The following is an 18,750-nucleotide window of genomic DNA, read 5'->3' on the forward strand; positions in this document are numbered from 1 at the left end:
GACTGTGCTGGTCACTCTTTTCCATGCATTACATTGCATGGGGATTGTAGCTTACAAACTTCAAAAAACAACATAAAAGCAACAAATTTCATAAAAGTTGCCCATATAACAACTGCACTATATTCATAGTTTTCTTAAGTCATATGATAGATTTGTATGACAAACAAACCTTGTAGCTTGCTAGTAGTTAGTTAGTTTAACCTGTTGATGCTCATTGACCCCACCCATGGGTTCGACTTTGTTTAAATTAATTCACATTTACCATATAGTGTGCTGTTCAAAATTGTTCATAATGTTGACAAATTATACATCTTTATAATATGTCAACATTAACTGTTTTTTGACTACACTATATAGTATATGTGAACTAATCTAAGCAAAGTTACATCAGTTTTGGGAGAGGGGAGGGGGCATGCACATCAACAGGTTAACAAATAAACTCTAATTTAGTTAAAGTTTACCAGTAACTACAAACCAACATTTGGTCATAAACTGAATTTAATAGTCTGAGGGGCCGTTTACACAACTACGTTTTCAACTAAACTTTTTATGCGATTTGGCTGTTCGTTTAACCACTTGAAAACGGGTTTCAAAGTTCAAGTTTTTGAAAACGATGCCGTTATCGTCTCCGTGTAAATATACAAAAACGCGAATTTATGAAAACGATGACGTCAGGCTCACGCGTATTACGTGTTCAGTCTATAGGCATGCGCGCGAGTATTTAAAACAATGCGCGAGACATTCAAAACTACAATGGCGGACTACAGGACTGTGTTTGTGCTGCTCAAGATTTTGAGTTTATTGACGTTTCTCCAGCAAAATGAAGATTTACTGCATCACTACTACGACCAGCGATCGTAATCTTCATTGTTTGTATTCACCGCTCTGTGGAAGAATGCTTGTGCGCAGGCGCGTAGTGTTTCTTTACAAAGTGACATTGCCAACTACTGGCTTGGCATGCAGAATACAATATTACTGAATTAAACTTGGTGAATTTTTGTTTTTTGAAATTGAATGTTAAATATATTAAAATGTATTAATATAATAATTATTAATGTAAAACTATTAAATATTAACTAAATATTAATTTTATATATTTATAATTTAGTTAAAGATTACTCAAATCAATTTGAGAGAAAATTGTTATCAAATTGAAATCTGTAAGTCTTAAAAATAAGTCTAAATAACTTGTGTGAAATCAGAGGTTTAAACTGTATTCAGACATGTTCCAAAAATGACTAAAATTCAAGATTAGACATGAAAATTCAAAATCATGCATGTTCCAAATCAACAAAAAAAAAAAAAAAAATTAAGTTTGATTAATTAAGACCTCCCAAAGTAGACAAACAACCTTTTCTGAAGGTTAAGCACCTCCTTCAACTGATACTTTGAAAAAGAACAAAAAAGTTAACCCGTTTGGTACCTTGTTCATGGATAAAAGTATTTTAAACAAAGAGAGCAATATTTAGAAAGTGCCATAGAGCCACAGTCTTTATACTCTCCAATAAGTCAGCCTGATTTATTTGTTGTTTCTGCACATTAAACTGGGGTAGGAGAAAATATTTTAACTTAGAAAAGCTTACACACTTCACATTTAAGCTGTGTTATTCAAGTTACTTTCCACACATCAATGCTCACATTCACAAAATAGGCAAAGATGTCTTTCGATGACAGCAGTTCAATGGGCCATTCGGTAGAGGTTTAAAATATGATCAGCCTTATCTAATTCCTGCCAAACTTGTATGCTGAGACTGTCAGTGATAAAGATTTGATTTTACATTTGTCTCATGTTTCACACTGTTTCTGTGTGACACAGAGGTATCTAACAGCACATTTGGATACTTTCAAATTAATCACATGTATCTCTTACATCACATACTGAAGACATGCTTCTGACAACCTATGACAGGGAACCTCCATTATCAGATCTGTTCATGCAGAATGTTATACAGTATATGACTGGTGCATATTATCCCATCTGTGAAGAGCTTGTTCTTTGCAATTGTTAAACCTATGGTTGTTGAAAAAGCAACTAAATTGTTCACCAGTTACATAGCATAAATAGCGCACGAAATTCCCTGTGCATCCAATACAACCTTTCGAGCGAGGAAACTTGCTACACGAGTAAGGTCATTCTTCTGCCTTTGCTCGTGCAAACACCTTTTAATTTTGTCAGTCCTGGGGCAGGCTCTTGCTGTTTTGTTTGTAACATCAATTATCATTGTTATGTTTTTCCGGAAATCAGGGTTGTATTCCAGAAAGCAGGGTTAATTTACCATCACATATACCCTGAACTCTTGGTTGATTAACCCATTCCTTGCTTACTCTAGGTATGTTGGTTCCAAAACACCTGTGAAGGGTTAGTTCAATCAACCTCCTGTTGGTAACCCAGAGTTAACGTGCCCGCGCGGCGAGTACTTAAAGACATTTTCAATGGATCGCCGATTTCAGGAGTCACCATGGAAACCCAAGGAGAAAAAAAAACGAGCTGCATACTTAAGCAAAGTGGAGTTGGAGGTTTTAATGCATGCTTCAATAAAAAAAAAAAAAAAGAAAATAAAAATACTTTTGCATTGGCGAAGGACAGAGAGTTGGCTTGGCAAAAAAATTATAACAATTATAAATACCATTTTCTCTTTCATTATGATTCAAAATTGAAGATTGATCCTACTGGGCATGTTGTAAAAACCAACATTTAATAGATAAGCATTTACTTTTTGCCCTCCATCAATTTCTTAACATTGTACATACTTTAGTAATGTACATTGGCTAGTAATATATTGCCTTATTTTATCAGATGTAATCTTTCTGGAGCCAAAAGAACTCTGAGCCAAGTCAATGAAACAAACATTCTCCAAAAAGGTAATATTTCCTAAACTTCTTAAACTAATGTAACCTATGTACTAATTGGCCAACTTTTTATAGTAAGTTTTCTTTCTGTTCCATGTAGCCAATAAAAAGAAGTCTGAGGCCTGTAAAATGGGTGGCGGACCACCACCACCTTCACTCACTCCAGCGGAGGAGCTGGCACTGTCCCTTAATCAAGGGCGACCTGTGGTCGATGGGATTCCAGGGGGCAGTTCAGAGTCCGCTACTTCCATGATACAATTGGCTTAGTAAAATGTAGGTGTAGCATATTAGTACTTACAATCTAAGTATTCAGTTTTTTTTATTTTTTATTTTTTTATCCTTAAACCATCATTTTTTTTTTTTAAAGCATTCTGAATGCATATACTGTCACTGTTTCACTTGTGTATTATGCATAATTAAGTTTACTGCATATGGTGTATGCTGTAATATTCCTAATTGTTTATTAGTTGTATTTGTTTGAGAGTATACATTAAGTATTTTACTGGTTGAATTTTCTTGCAGTTGCTGATGGACACATTGTATTAATGGACCCTGCTGCAACAGCACAGCTTGCCACAGTTGTAAGTGATTATTGTTTTTAGGTATTGTTTCTGTTTGCTAGACTACACATCCTTAGTAATTTGCACTGTAGGATGAAGATGAAGAGACCACTTCTGCTGTGACAGAATTAGAAAATGAAAATGCTGGGAGGCCATTTTTTTTTTTAACAAAAGGGATTAAAACTTTGTCAATGTCCTGTTACAGAATATGGCTGGGGATTCCTATACAGAGGAGGGTCCATCTACCTCTACACAGAATCTTAGCAGTGTGATAGATTTTCTGCAGTTGTCTTTATTAAAATAATTGGTCTGTATATGTATTACAGACTTTAGCAATCATATTAAATTATCATTCGGTGTTGCAAAGGATTTTGAGCTGTATAAGGTCCATCTTCAAAGGCAAATAAGAAAGTGACATGGAGATGGACCTTATACAGCTTCAAATGGAGGAGAAAATGCTGAACATAAAAAAGGCCAGACTTGAAATTAAATTGCTGAAGCATCGGCTAAAGGTGGGAACTGTATTTGCCTAGTGATGATTAATCTGTCATTTTTTGTTGAATGGTAAAGCTATAAATACAAATGTCTTTTTATTACAGGAAATAAAGAAACAATAAAAACACTTGACTGTTCACTTTGTGCATTATTCATTTAATTTAAAAGTGATTTTGGCAGATCACATCCCATACCAATCCCATACCACCCTTCCATCTCTTTGGTCCACTGGGGGTTCCTCTTGACCACCCTCATCAAGAGAAGGGGAGGCCCTCTCGCCTCTTATTGTGGCAGTGTTGTGAAGAACCACACATGCCACTGTTGTCTCATGCCCTTTCTGGACTGACCCTGAGCCCACGCAGGCACTGAAACCTGGCCTTCAGGATGCCAATGGTCATCTCCACCTTGGCCCATGTTCTGCTGTGGGCCAGGTTAAATCGTGTCTGTGGTCCAGGCTCAGGGTAGGGGGTCATCATATAGGGCAGACAGGGGTACCCTCTGTCCCCCAGCAAGTTACCACTGAAGTTTCCTATAATAGTGGTTAGTTAATATCAAATTACAAAAAAATATTAGAATTAAAAAAAAAAAAAAAAAAAAAAAAACATACAGTATTGTGTCAGGCAAAACATACCTTGTTCAAATTTGTGGCACAACGATGACTCCTGGAAAATTCTGACATAGTGTACAGACCCTGGCCATTTGGCTTCAACATTTGTGATGAGTTGGGATGCATCACATATTACCTAGTTAGTGGGGACCAGTAATGAGTGGCATTTAATGGTTTAAATATTGATTTAGCCAATATTCAAACCAATATTCTATTGTTACCTGCACATTGATGCTATGGAATGACTTCCTATTAACAGTCTCCTTCACTGACTGAAGGAGCTTTAATAGGGATGTGGGTTCCATCAATGCATCCAATGACATTTGGGAACCCTGAAATTGAAAGTTAGATGATTAGATCAATTTGAAAATGATTGTGGATGTGTACATATGTACAGTATGGATGGATAGATGAAGTAGTGCTATATGTAACTAAAAAGGTCTCATAGAATATCATAGAAAGGACGAACCCGCCACTCTGTGGAATTCCTCTTTAATGACTTTCAAATGTTTGAGGCCAGGAAACTGCACAAAAGTGTGTAGGAACCGTTTGAGTGCAAGGCATATGTACAAATGGCCCTACACACAGTTGCCTTTCCCATATGCTCTGCATCACCCACATTATACAAAAAAACTCCCGTGGCAAAAAAACAAAGGGCAATGCACAAAATGTGCCCTGTGTTAAGCGCCGATCCACGATGTGTCACATTGGATATGAAAGGTTTCAAAAGATTCGTTAAATAAATTAACGATTCTCATGAAAAATGGTAACGCTCACGCAAATATTCATTTGGATACGAAAACACATCTATACATGGTCTTATCACCATCTCACGTCGGGAAAGATTTAGTACAATCTGTGCGTCCATGTCAACTGGATCTTCTTCAAAAGGGCACGCCGTGCTCCGTCAGCTCTCTGAAACAAACTAACCCTGGAACATACGTAACCTGCTCCGGAGCTGGTTATGTTCAGAGAGTAACTACTTACATACCCTGAAAGTTACCTCTGTTTTTGGAACCGAAAGCGGAGGTTATCGGTTATCGCTTATCCGCATAAGTCGGTCGCATAACCTGCTTTCTGGAAAACACCCCAGTTGTGTTTGGCTCCCTGTTAATACAAAGAACCATAAACTCGCCTGTGTGAGAGACATGGCTTTATCAAGGGACCCTCTGCATGTTAGTCATTGTTACCTTATTTCTTGCTAATAACAGGGCTGATTTAATGTATGCAAGTACTGTGTATCTTTGGAAGACACTTTAAAAACAGGTAGGTTACTAGCTAGCTGTTGCATTCTTGTGATGTTACTATATACGGTAGAACTTAAAGAACTGCCATGTATTTATATATAATATATAATCTGACTTTTGTCATTGCAGTTGTAAGACACTTTATAATTAACTGAAAAGTTGTGAGCCCAGGATAATAAATCATAGCCTTACTAACAGGATGCTGCAAAGTGTCTGCGTCTGCATTGGTGACTTTAATCCACTGATTTCAAAGTTGCTATTAGGGGACTATCTTTAATTTGCATAATGTATGTCGTGTCAGATAAAAAATACTTTTGTAAATTACTTGTACATATAAATAAGCATGCAATATACACATTTTAGAGAAAGCATTTTTTTTGTTTTGTTATCAGCCTAGATATTGCTGTCGTTATGCGTGGTTGATTGTGTTTTATATGCTTTTCATCCCTTGTACAAGGGTTCCTACCTACACGTCACCCACAGCTATGCTTTTAGGCCAGAATTGTGCCTAAACTGTAATTAATAGCTGTAGTATACTGCACCAAAACAAATTCAATTTCAAATTTTTTTAATAATGTTTTTATGTTTAATCTTACAGTTTCTCCCATGAAAATAACATGTTGAAAATAACATGTAAAATATATTATTCCAAGGTCTGTGGCCTTCTCACAGTATGCCATGATGCTAGATAAAGATGGTGAAGTAATATCAGAGCTTTATTCCAAGACATGACCTGAGTAATCTCTTTTGAATATTTTTGGAAGATATTTGGCCCACTCAGTGTTTTATGACCGGATCAAGCAGATGATCACACAAAACTAATAATGTTAAAATAAAATGTTAAATAACCAGCAGTCTATGTTCTCTGCACACACCTCCCCTGTTGATCAGCCATCCTGCGGAGTCTCGACTTGCCACTTACTGGAGTACTACAATTTATAAAAGATAGAACAATTTATATAGTTCTACCTAACATCACAAGAATGCAATAGCTAGCTAGTAAACTTACTGTTTTTAAAGTGTCTGGCAAAGATAAACATTATATCAGCCCTATTAAATAAAATAAAAAAATAGCAAAAAAAATAAATTAAAAAAATAATAATAATGACTCACATGCAGAGGGTCCCTTGATGAAGCCATGTGTAACGAATGAGGCTGGTATCCCTTCAGCCGACCACCAGAGGGAGCCCTCTCCTGAATACTGACACTGTACCATTTCTTCTATGGTGACTTCCGGTTTGCATCATATAAATAGCCATGCTTTTCCTTTGTTACTTTGTGAAGTATTGCCAGTTTCACTTCCTTACCAAGCATTATGCTCATTACCTGTTTATTGCATACTTGTTATGACCATTGTGCCTGCTTTACTGGATTACCGATTTTGGATTACTGTTTTGCTCTGTTTGCCTGGTTGGACTGATTACCTGTGTAATGACTACTTTGCCTGCTTCAACGATTATGTCTCTGCTGATTGTAATAAACTTCTTGCATTTGGATTCTACCTTCACCTGCATGTCGAGTCCATTACAGAATACTTCACCACCAATGAATCCAGCGGAAGTTTCTCAGCTCCAGGCTGCATTCGCTCACCAGAGCGAACTGCTCAAAAGTTTCCAGGAATAACTGAACCACCTAAGAGCTGAAAATGAGAACCTCACCCACTATATCCGTTCTCTTCCATCTCCACAAGCTACACTGGGAAGATTTGCTCTGATAAGTTTGATGGCTCTCCAGAGAAATGTAAGGGATTTTTATGTCAATGTAAAGTATATTTCTCCAATCAACAAGAGTCATTCAGTCAGGAGTCCAAGAAATGTGCATTTATAATGACATTATTTACCGGTAAAGCACTAGACTGGGCCTCAGCTGTTTGGGAGAGTGATAATCGGCTTCAAAAGTCATTTGATTATTTCGCTTCCCGGATCCATGAAGTGTTTGAATACCCAGAGGGAGGTAAAGATGTCTCTGTTCAGCTGCTTAATGTACGCCAGGGTTCACGTTCTGCAGCTGATTTTGCCAAACACTTCAGGACACTCAGCTGAACAGAGACATCTTTACCTCCCTCTGGGTATTCAAACACCAATAAAGTGATTTGGTTTGATTTGACATTAGCAACCCAAAGTGGATGGGATGAGATAGCACTCAAGACTGTTCAGAGAGGGACTGAACTACAATCTGCAGGCCGAACTAGCATGTTAGGGTGAGGATTCAACACTCACTGAATTAATTTCATTGGCAGTAAGGATTGATAATTTACTGCGTAATTCACCACGCTCAAGGATTAGCTCCAAGTCACAACCATCAATCCAAAGTCAAGTCCAGGCATGCCCCGAAGCTCCTGAACCTATGAAGATCACCTATTCCAGAGTTTCTGATGAAGAACACTATTGTCGTCATAAGGAGCGGCTGTGTTATTACTGTGGTGAAAGGAATCATCGAAACTCCATATGCCCTCACAAAAGGCAAGAAATATCAAGAGTCCAGGACTATTGTGAGTAGCATGAATATTTCACCTCCCACACAACATAGTTTCTTCCCATTGAGCTCTCCTTTGGTGATACACTGAAATGTGTTTCTGAACTCGTCGACACAGGGTCTAGTACGGGAATTCCATATCCCTACAGTACCTTGTATACCCACCATTAACATTACTGCTGTGAATAATGCACCTATAGCCACAGGCATCACTCACCAAACAGTTCCAGTGATACTACGGATTGGATTGTTTCATACAGAGATCACGTCTCTTTATCATCAACTCACCCAAGTATCCTCTCATCCTGGGTCATCCATGGCTGGCTATCCATGATCCCATCATCTCCTGGAACCAGGGGGAGTTAAAACAATGGTCATATTATTGTCAGTTATATGTCACAGTTACCATGCCATGTTGGACTTACCAGCATCAAAAATCCTGAGAAACAAGCTCAAGTCCAAGTCCAGGGAATATTCTGAATTCTCCAAGGTATTCAGCAAAATCAAGACTACACAATTACCCTCTCATTGTCCATGGGACTGCGCTGTTGAGTTATTACCCAACATGGCACCTCCTAGGAGCAAAGCCTATCCATTGTCAAGACCTGAAACCCTGGCCATGGAGACTTATGTCGAAGAGGCTTTAGCTTCGGGGTTCATTCATCCTTCCACCTCACCAGCTGCAGCAGGCTTTTTCATTGAGAAGAAAGATGGAGGGCTCTGTCCATGCATTGACTACCGTGGATTGAACACTGTGACAATCAAGTACAGGTCCCACTCCCTCTTGTTCCGTCTGCCCTGAAACAACTACGTGAAGCACGCATCTACACAAAACTGGATCACCACTAGGGGGCACCATGAACACCAGGTGATGCCTTATGGCCTGGCCAACGCACCAGCTGTGTTCCAGTCATTCATCAATGAGATCTTCAGAGACCTCCTCAACAGATGTGTCATCACCTACATTGACGACTTACTCATTTACTCTCAAGATAAAACACAATGCAAAGACTTTAAAATGGTCCTCTCCCGCCTGCTGAAACGCCAACTCTACATGAAAGCAGAGAAATGTGAGTTCCATGTTACCCATACAATGTTCTTAGGGTATATCATTAGCCATAGAGGTGTTGAGATAGATGACTCCAAGATCAAGGCAGTCACGGAATGGCCAAGACCCAACACTATTAAGGAGCTCAATGTTTCCTGGGTTTTGCAAACTTCTACAGGAGGTTTATCCGCAACTACAGTCTCATCTCTGCCCCCTTAACGTCTTTGCTCAAAGAAAAATCATCCAAGCTACCACAGAGTGACTCTGCTCAAAAAGCCTTCGACATGACAAGTTTCACGACCACCCCCATTCTCAAGCACCCAGATCCTAACCAACTGTTCATTGTGGAAGTGGATGCCTCAGACTGCGGCATAGAGGCGGTTCTCTCTCAACCCCACGGTAACCCTGGAAAACTTTATCCTTATGCTTTCTTTTCCCATAAACTGAACTCAGCTGAAAGTAACTGATGTTGGAAACAAAGAACTACTCTCCATGAAGGCTGCGTTAGAAGAGTGGTGCCACTGGCATCCATTCCAAGTAATCATCGACCATAAAAACCTCAAATACATCAAGGGAGCAAAACGTCTGAATCCACGACAAGCCCGATGGTCACTCTTCTTCACAAGGTTCCAATTCACAGTCACCCACCGCCCTGGCAGTAAGAAATGCAAAGCTGATGCTCTCTCCCATCTTCATGATCCCCTTCACAACACACCTCAAAATAAATCTGTACTCCTACCTTCTGTCATAGCACCCATAAGCTGGGACATCATGGAAGAGATCTAAAGAGCCCAACAAGCAGACCCTGCACCACCTGAATGCCCTCCAACAAAACAGCATGTACCACACACTCTTCGCCAAAGAACAATCCAATGGATCCATACCTCCCTCAGCACTGGACACCCTGGCATCCAGAAAGCTATAAGCCTGGTACGTAACTCATTTTGGTGGCCTTCAATCATTAATGATGTCACTACATATATTAAGTCATGTCAAGTTTGTGCACAGTCAAAGACCCCCAGAGAACTGCCAGCCGGCCTTCTACAACCACTGCCTATCCCTCAGAGACCCTGGTCCCACCTGTCCATTGACTTCACAGATCTGCCAAAGTCCAATGGGTATACCACCATATTTGTTATCATTGATCATTTTTCAAAGTCATGCAGACTAATCCCCATGAAAGGTCTACCCGCTGCCATGGAGACCACTAACGCTCTTTTACACCAAGTTTTCAGGATCTATGGTCTGCCAGATGACCAGGGACCACAGTTTACCTCCAGAGTCTGGCAGGCTTTCTGCAAACAACTAGACATCAACGTCAGCCTCACGTCTGGTTATCACCCTCAAGCAAATGGACAGGTGGAGAGGCTAAACCAGGAGATAGGCAGATACCTCAGGTCTTACTGCAGTCGTGAACAGAGGTGGAACGACTTCCTCCCATGGGCGGAATATGCCCAGAACTCCCTCACTCACTACTCTACTGGACTCACTCCCTTCCAATGTGTGCTGTGCTACCAACCTCCAATGTTCCCTTGGTCAGGTGAACCCTCTACAGTGCCAGCGGTGGATGATTGGATCAGGCGGAGCGAGCAGGTGTGGGACAGTGCGCACGTCAGATTGCAGCGGGCCATCCGGGCACAACGGATCCAAGCTGATTGACGGAGGCATCCCCACCCCAACTACCAGACTGGTCAGAGAGTCTGGCTATCTACACGTGACCTCAAGTTATGGCTACCCTGCAGGAAGCTCAGCCCCAGGTATGTTGGTCCATTCAGAATTAACAGACAGATTGATCCTGTAACTTATCGACTGGAGCTTCCTGCTAACTACCGCATCTCTCCTTCCTTTCCTGCGTCATTGTTGAAACCTGTCCACCCGACATCTGGCCCCGGAACCACAGATCCTGAGCCTCCTCCATTGGAGATCGACGTATCACCTGCTTACATGGTCAGAAAGATCATAGACTCACGTCATCGAGGGGGCCAGATGCAGTACCTGGTGGACTGGGAAGGTTATGGACCAGAGGAGAGATCTTGGACCCATTCTGGACCCATCATTGATCCATGACTTCCACCGAGTGCACCCGAATCGTCCTGCACCACGACCAAGGGGACGACCCAGAAGAAGAACACCGGGAGTTGTTCGGGGGTTATTGCCTACTTATGACCATTGTGCCTGCTTTACTGGATTACCGATTTTGGATTACTGTTTTGCTCTGTTTGCCTGGTTGGACTGATTACCTGTGTAATGACTACTTTGCCTGCTTCAACGATTACATCTCTGCCTTGGATTTGTCTGCTGATTGTAATAAACTTCTTGCATATGAATTCTTCCTTCGCCTACATGTCGAGTCCATTACACCATGTCTCTCACGAAGAACAGGTGAGTTTGTTATGGTTCTTTATAGTAAAAGGGAGCCAATCACAACTAATTTAGGGGAAAGGGGAATAACCAATGAAATTTGAGGTTACACACAAAACACAGAGCCCGCCCCATGATTGAAAAAATTAAAAGATTTTCACATGAGCAAAGGCAGAAGAATGGTTGTATTGCATGCACAGAAGATTTTGTGCATACAAGGGTGAAAATGAGCACGCAGGTTCTTCCTATTTCCTCGTGCAGCAATGAACTACCGTGCGTGAGTGTCAATGCGCTCAAGTGTTTAAAACACGTGCAAGTAGTACCTGTTTCCTCGTGTGCACAGGAAACAGGTATGTGCACAGATTTTTGGCACCGATTTGCCACCATAGTGTCCTGCCATTATTTCTGTGCAATGCAAAAGCAAAATCTTTACAGCCCTCTTTTCCATACAACCACAGTTAAGAGCCTTTCTAAGCCAATTGGTAGTTTTATTCAGTGTAAATCTTTCCCTTTGCTGGAGCTCTCAAATCTCATTGTCCATTCCACATTTGAACTGTCGTGCTGCGTTTATCACACACAAGAACCAAAGTGTTTTGGGTGACACACCATTTTTGAATATACCTTTGAGAATGCAAACACAAATGAGATTTCAGAGCTTAAGTGAAGGGGAACATTTAAATGTTCGTTCTTTTCCTTAAAGCTATTGTATGGTTTAGAAGACTTGGAGTGGACTGGACAATGGTTGTATGCACTACTTTTATGATGCTTATGTCCTTTTTGGAGCTTGACGTTGAAAAGAGCTGAGTTCAGCAGGTAAAAAAGCAGCATGCAGGTTTATTATATATTAATATTAGAATTTATATTTTTAGGTGAACTTTTCCTCTGACTTTAATAAGCAAATCCTGTCATCAAAAAAAAAAAAAAAAAAAAAGAGAACAAGGGTTTTAGAAAATTTTCACTCCATTCAGTATGCACTTGTTCGTTCTTGTTCTGCAATACAGATACCTTTTAGTCCATCTTTTATGAATATTGTAAGTCATCTCATTAAAACTAAATTCAGTAGGGTGAATTCAGGTAAATTGGCATCGTCACTGTAAAAAAAAAAAAAAAAAAAAAAAATATATATATATATATATATTAGTGTTAAAAACTACCTGAATTCACCCTACATTTATTTTGGTGCCTTTGATTAAACCGTGCATGCAGTAGATTCTAATTGTGATAGAAATAGCAACATTATTTCAAGCAAAAGAAACAAATTAGTCTTGATTGCCTCATGGACATCCACTGTAAGGATACTTCATGTAATTTCGCCAGTTTAAGCTTCTAAATAAATGTAAAAATGTCCTAAAGTAGCCCATTATTCATAGCTTCACTTGGAAGGTAAATTTAAGGGAAATTGTGAGTATGGTAGCTGGGTACTGAGATGTGTTAGCTAGATGCAGGTATTGATTGCAGACAGCAAAAATAGACCTTGGTTTTTGTGGCTGAGGATTAAGAGAGAGAACTGAAAAAGGGAAATATATCGGAGGTCACCAGAGCAGTTTGTTTCTACTGCAGGCAGTTCAGTTTTCTTTCAGAATTGTTTCTTTGAAAAGAGTCAGGCAGCAGGTAAAGACAGGCTGGTAGAAAGACGACAAGGATCAGGCAATACTTTTGCATGCCCTTATCATATAGGACTTAATATATTGGATAAAAGACTTTTTTTTAATTTTTTTTATATAAAGTCAGGGATCATATTAGTTTGTTTTATTACAGTATTACAATCAATCAGAATTTGAAATCTGTGGCCTACGGCTTTGATTTGAGTGGATGTTGACATTTTTGTAATATTCCATAACATGAAAAACTGGTAATTAAGAAATATACCATATGTCTCTTTATTTTGTTCTTTCTCTAATTTAAATGTTTCAAACAAAACATGTTTCTTTGGGAATATTGGTTAAAAATTTTTTACTGCTTTTTCCAATAAAGTGTTCTTAATTTATGTCTTCACTTTTACTCTGTTAGTCTTTTGTAATATCCATTTTAACAAACAAAGAGTATTTTCATCATGACATCATCTTCTAGGAAGTGACATAATTTTAGCTAAAAAACAACATCACAAACATCAGTATTTGCAAATGGGATGGTCAAAATTATCCATTATTTTCATTCTGTCCAAAGTATTACTATTCTATAGGTTCCATCCTGTTTCTTGCCATTGTGTTAATAAATCAAGATGAAATTAATAAAGTTTAAGTGCCTTAGCATGACCAGAGCATATTTCTAAATGTCTAGTATACTTTCTCGGAAATATTTTCATAAATTACAAAAAGCATATGCATTACAGAGTTCGAAAACTCAAAAAGAACTACAAAACAGAAATAAAAAAAATAAAAATAAAAATGCATCAAAACAAAAGAATGCATAAAATATCTCACAAAGCATCAACAAATAATCAAATTGTGCATGCAATAGTCAATAAAAGTGAGTAAAATGGAGCAGGAGAACTGAGACATTTAATATCCACAAAATCTTTTGGATGAGACGAAAGAAAAGAGCACATTTATTTTGTTTTTTTTTTCTTTTTTTTCGCTAGCCTGAAATTTGCCGAGACACCAGTTTTAAGTTTCTTTCAAAATCAAGACAAGCATTAAATGACTTATGAAAAGCACTTCAGTTACTGTTGCCATTGTTAAAATCATCAGCCTGTCGATTTGCACAGACTTTTTGCCTATCAACTTTGAATAACAGAGGCACTAAAATAATACTATGCAATTTTTAGCCATGCCAGATTCCACTTTATCACCTAGGACATTAACCAAATGGGAACCACCTGGTGTATTCTGATCATTGGAACATTTTGTATATGTTATGAATGGAACTTTAGAAACCTGCAATTTCTTACATCAAGATATTTTGTTCAAAAGGGACACTCGGCAGTTTTGAGAGACTAGTTTCCATCTTAGGGCGTTTTCCAAAAGGCATTTTTGCACCCTTGAAAGGGACGCCATTTGAAGGGTCATTCCAAAAGAAAGTAAGAAAATTATTTTTTTCATGAAGGGCCCTTTCACAAGACTGTTAGCAATGGTATTCATACAGTTATGCCATGCCACCTTTAGAGTGCCCACATCAAGCGCGGTCCTTCTGAGTGATGGTCACTTTTGATTGGCATTGGCCCATAGTCAAAAACTGAAAACTATGGCTGAAAATACGTTCGACCAAAAACAAAACAGGCTAAAAAATAATCATGTATAACCTTGTGCAACCTCGCATCTACATGTGTGGACATCGTATTTTGGCTTCGCTATATGTAACGCATAATTTAAATGAATTTAAACCGAATGAATACTGTTCGCAAGACTCTACACTGTCATTTAAGGGTTAAACTTCTGGCACATCACGTTACATGACACAACAGCATGTCGTTGATTTCCAGGAGGTGCTACTACTGGCGCAGTGCCAACAAAAGTGCCTCTGGTAAGAAGTTTTTTGATTGAAACTTATTTGGTTGTAAAGAGTAGCGTCTGTAGTTTCGTTTGATATGCCGCTTTAAAAAAATCCATTCATTTTCACATGCTGATAAACATGATGTCCACATATGTTGAAATTAGGACCGCGTTCCCTCAAAAGTTTAAAAAACATGTTAGTTATTTTAAATATTTTTAACATTAACACATCTGCCAATTCGCTTCATTTTAAGATAAATGTTATTGTTTTAGTTTATCACTGTACAATACGGTTATATTCATGAAAATTAGTAAATGCATTCCTATACATTTACTGTGCATTTTCACATTGAGAAAAAAAAATAAAAATTGCTTTCAGAGGCTTAAATGGAGTTATGATGAAAATGAGGTGCATTTGGAACTGTTCTGAGACAGACAGCACACTGGAGGTTAAGTCATTCACTAAATAGGGAGCAAGGGTGCATCCTATAGCTTTCTATGCTGCTAAGTGCATTCACTCCTAAATTCTGACCAAAAGTTCAATTTCAGACTGCAGATGATGTTTGGATCACTCAACATGTTTGGCAGACATGGGACAATCAGCACATAGATTCAGAATTTTATAATGCAAACATTTATTTTAACATGGTTGACAGTGATTGATGATGCCGGCCATTACTTTTAATCAGAATTATTTATTTAGCTTTATAGAAAATCAGCTGTAATGTCTACAACGTCTAAAAAAACATGGATAACCAACACTCCTGTACACATAATGAACTATTTGATGAAAAAAATCTGACTGACTATCTATAGCTTGGTATTACTTAATTTCACAATTTAGACCTGCTGTCCACATATGGACATATATTTTTAGGAAAACTATTTGCTCTAGAAATGATTTATGTATTTTTGGCTTGTTTTTTAGGTCCTACTAGTTACAAATCAAAAAGGGAAATGGAAAATGCACACAGCAGTCATGCAGGAGTCTCAGGAGGATAATATATAATCAAATAATATATAATCAGTGGCTTCTTAAAAACATATTTTAACTATGCCATTTTGTTTTCTGTCTATGTCGCTATGTTTTCCAATGATGTGCATCATGTCAACAGTTTTCGGCATTGTTTTGACGTAGTTGAAATCTGAAAACAATGACTGAAAAAATTGACCGAAAGCAATGCATTATGTCCAACATAACTCCGACTATGTCAAAATTAATGCTATTTTGTTTTCTGTCCAGGTTCTGTGTGAACCTTGTTTTTGACATTGCTGCACTGGTTTCGACATAGTTGGACATGTAAAACTATGATCGTAAAGCATTCGACCAAAATCAATGCCGCTATGTAGAAAACAATTCCAACTATGTTGAAAACTATCCAGTTTTGTTTTCCGACTGTGTGAGTCTCAACAATTGCTTTTGCAACAAAAACTTTTAGGACTATGCCGTTTTGTTTTCCCTCCATGTTGCTATGTTTTCCACCTGTGTGGGTCTTCACGGTTTTCAACGCTGCAGCATTGTATTCGACATAGTTGGAAACCAAAAGCAATGACCGAAAACATGTACGACCGAAAACCATGGCGCTATGTCAAAAAATTCTGACTGTCGAAAACTGTGCTATTTTGTTTTCCAACCATGTCACTATGTTTTCCAACTAAGTGTGTCTCGACAACTGTTTTCGACAGTGTGATATTGTTTTCTGCATAGTTTGAAACTGAAACTATGACCGAAGACACATTTGACCAAAAGCAGTGGCATATGTCAAATACTATTAGTTCTATGCTAAAAACTTAAGGCATTTTGTTTTCTGTCCAGTTTGCTATGTTTTCCGACTGTGTGCGTCTTGACAACTGTTTGACATTTCAATCTAAATATTTTTGCCAATATTTTGACTTGATTCTTGCTTGCTTACATGAATATTAATCATGAAATCAGACTGTAAAGCTGTGAATTAAGTATGCAACAATGCTGGCTTTTTTGATCAATGACCCTGCATGCAGTTGTGCCATTTCAGACAAGCTTGTCTCTTGACACCCTGCTAGCACCTTTCTGGCAGGTCCAGATAGGGGAAATAATTAACTCCCTGGACAAGAAAATGCACAGTGATGTCATGGGGTCATGCTGTTGTTTCATTCTTTTCTGCAGGTACAAGAACAGAATAAGCAAACAAATAACACCTTGAAGACCTGGGCTTTGTGACCCACCGGTATACCAGAGGTCACAGATATGATTTGGAACAAAAAGGACAGCTCACAAGGGAACATTTCTCTGTTTGGTGTACCGGTTTGTTAACTGAGAAACTAATAATACGGCTTAATGCAACACTTCATGTTGTGATGACAGGCTGATGGGATAGAGACTTGGAGAGTGTTGAACTGATCTGGGATATCCGTTATAAGCCTCCCTGCGCTTTCAGTATTGCAGCTTCATCAACTCATGCTGTGCCCCACTGGAGACCCAACAACAAAGACGTTCAGCACCACTTCTTAATTACAAGGCAGATGTTAATGATACAATTAATTATGTTTCTGCTTCAGTAAATGAGTTACAAAAGAGCTGGGGTTTCTCCACTGAGATTATGGGATTTTTTATTAAGGGCATAAAATTAAAGTGACAGAGGTGTACTGCTTTCGAGGAGTGTTGACAATAAATAAGAGCTGAGCATATGAAAATTCGACTCATGGTGAATTGCTGATTCATTTGCATAGGATTTATTTCTAATTTTAAGAAACAATAATTATGTATCTCCCTTTTTTACTTTCTTAAAGGTCAATAGTTCACTCTAAAATGAAAATATATGTATTTACTCACTCTCATGTTGCACAAAATCTGTGCAACATTTTTTCTTCCATTTGAAAGTTCCTGTTCAACAAAGTGCAATTGATCAGAAATTAAATATGATTAAGCTATCAAACAAGCCAATAAATATGCATTTGAAAACAGACAAAGCACGTGGATGTGATTGAGCCAGCAATAATATCTGGCTGCATACTGGGTCATTATACTGAAATGACTGATTATGAACAAAATTAAATTTGTTTTCATTTTTCATTTGTAAGTATCTATGGCAACAACAATAGTTTAATTTTTTTTTTTGTTTTTTTTTTTTTTGTTTTTTTGTAGTCTGTTTTATTATTTTTTTATTCAAACTATTAATTTTTCTAGCAGCTACTCTGAACAATTGAACAGTGGGGAACTTTAATAGCAGAGTCATTTCAAGCGAGGTACTGAATGACAACTGAAATAATTGTATCACCATTTTATTAGCAGTTAAATAATTATCTTTTTATTCCTTATGTCACATATTCTGCTCTTTCTTATAATTATTATTCCTATAGCAAATTTCCTATGACAGTGACATATGTTCCTCACTTAAGCTTCTGAGAGTTTGTACGACTCTCAGGTCTAACCCAGTAATTTCAGAAAAAGGTGGTTAAAAACAATTTAATTGTGCTTTTTCATTAAATTGCCATTTTTCTTCCTTGGAAATATTTACTTGAATAAGTGGTATTTGGTTCCATTTGCAATGATTCATATTCATAAACACTTATAATCACTGTTACAGAGGAGACCGGGGCTAGTTGTCACAAGGGCTATATCTCAGCAACTATAAGGTTTTGAGGTTAAGGACAATTTATTTAATCAAACTCTTGAGTGTTTTCTCATAAATGTCAG

At 38.1% G+C, this 18,750-nt stretch overlaps 1 long non-coding RNA gene and 1 pseudogene across 1 annotated transcript; one reads left to right on the forward strand and one right to left on the reverse strand.

Annotated features, from left to right (window-relative positions):
- Positions 1-2,694: 2,694 nt before the first annotated feature.
- LOC127432801 (uncharacterized) lies at positions 2,695-3,905 on the forward strand. Its single transcript, XR_007895795.1, has 4 exons — positions 2,695-2,862; positions 2,951-3,123; positions 3,373-3,431; positions 3,616-3,905. It is a non-coding gene; the product is annotated as an uncharacterized LOC127432801 (long non-coding RNA).
- Positions 3,906-4,086: 181 nt separating this feature from the next.
- The window catches only part of LOC127432315 (putative nuclease HARBI1), a 47,789-nt pseudogene continuing 33,125 nt past the window's right edge, over positions 4,087-18,750 (reverse strand).

Source organism: Myxocyprinus asiaticus, chromosome 42, assembly GCF_019703515.2.
Source record: "Myxocyprinus asiaticus isolate MX2 ecotype Aquarium Trade chromosome 42, UBuf_Myxa_2, whole genome shotgun sequence".
NCBI classification, from domain to species: Eukaryota; Metazoa; Chordata; class Actinopteri; order Cypriniformes; family Catostomidae; genus Myxocyprinus; species Myxocyprinus asiaticus.